This window comes from Phalacrocorax carbo, chromosome 1 (genome assembly GCF_963921805.1).
Source record: "Phalacrocorax carbo chromosome 1, bPhaCar2.1, whole genome shotgun sequence".
NCBI classification, from domain to species: Eukaryota; Metazoa; Chordata; class Aves; order Suliformes; family Phalacrocoracidae; genus Phalacrocorax; species Phalacrocorax carbo.
Genome location: NC_087513.1, coordinates 1,596,577 through 1,597,730, shown reverse-complemented (window position 1 = coordinate 1,597,730; position 1,154 = coordinate 1,596,577).

Here is a 1,154-nt window from a genome sequence, read left to right as displayed (position 1 = left end):
CCCGCCCCCACCACCTCCATTGGTCCGCCGCTCCCTGGGGGCGGGGACAAAGGACACTCCCCCGTTCTGCCATTGGGCGGGGGGCGGAGCTAGAATGGGCTTTGGGGAGGGGCGTCCCCGGGGTCGAGGGGGTACTCGGGGGTGATGGGGCGCAGGGACGGGGGGGGTTTGGGGTAACCCGGGGGTGTCGGGGGTCTTGGTGGGGGGTGCAGGGGCGTGGGGGCACGGGAGCCCTGGGGTGGTGGGTGCTGGGAACAGGGGGTGCTGGGGGGATTAGGGTGCACCTGGAGGTGATGGGTTTTGGTGGGGGCGTGGGGTGCCCCAGGAGTGACGCGGTGTCCCTGGGGGTGCTGGGAGCAAGAAATGCTGGGGGGGCGGGAGTGTTATGGGGTGTCCCTAGGGGTGCCCCTGGGGGTGCTGGGGGAGGGGTTTATGGGGTGTTCCTAGGGCTGCTGGCAACAAGGGTGTTCCTGGGGATTATTGGGTGTCCCTGGGGGTGCTGGCAACAGGGGTCCCCCTGGGGGGGGTTATGGGATGTCCCTGGGGGTGCTGTGGAGAATATGGGCTATCCCTGGGAGTGACTGGTTGAGGGGAGCGGGGGGTGCTGGCAGCACTAGGAGGTGCCTGTGGGGGCTAATGGGGGTGCAGGGGGGAAGGTGGCCATGGGGGGTAACGGGGTGCTGCGTCCCGCTGGCACCTGGGTGGCTGCAGCTGCCCCACTGCAGGCAGGAGCCAAGGGTCTCTGTCCCCGAGGCAGCCCCCCAGTGTCACCCACTGAGGTGGGTTGTCTAAACCCCCACTACTACAATTTTGGTTAAAAGCAGCTCCTGGGGGGTCTGGAAAACAGGGTTGGGAGAGGTGGGGGCCTCCCCTACCCGCTCCCCTCTTCCCTCCCTCGCCACCTAATCCTGAGGGCGGGGGATGGTTGTTTTTAGGGGTGACCACACAGGCACCCAGCCAGGGAGGTGCTGGATGCTCTCTCTTGGTGCTGCTCGTGTCCCGCATCCTTCCCCAGCCACTGGAAAAACAATCTTTCGGTTGATATTTCCCTCCTCCACACCGGCAGCGCTCCCAGTTCTGCAGCAGGGAGGTGACAGATCGGGAACAGAAGCGATAAGGGGATTTTTCTGGCACCGTTCATCCCACTTTGCCCA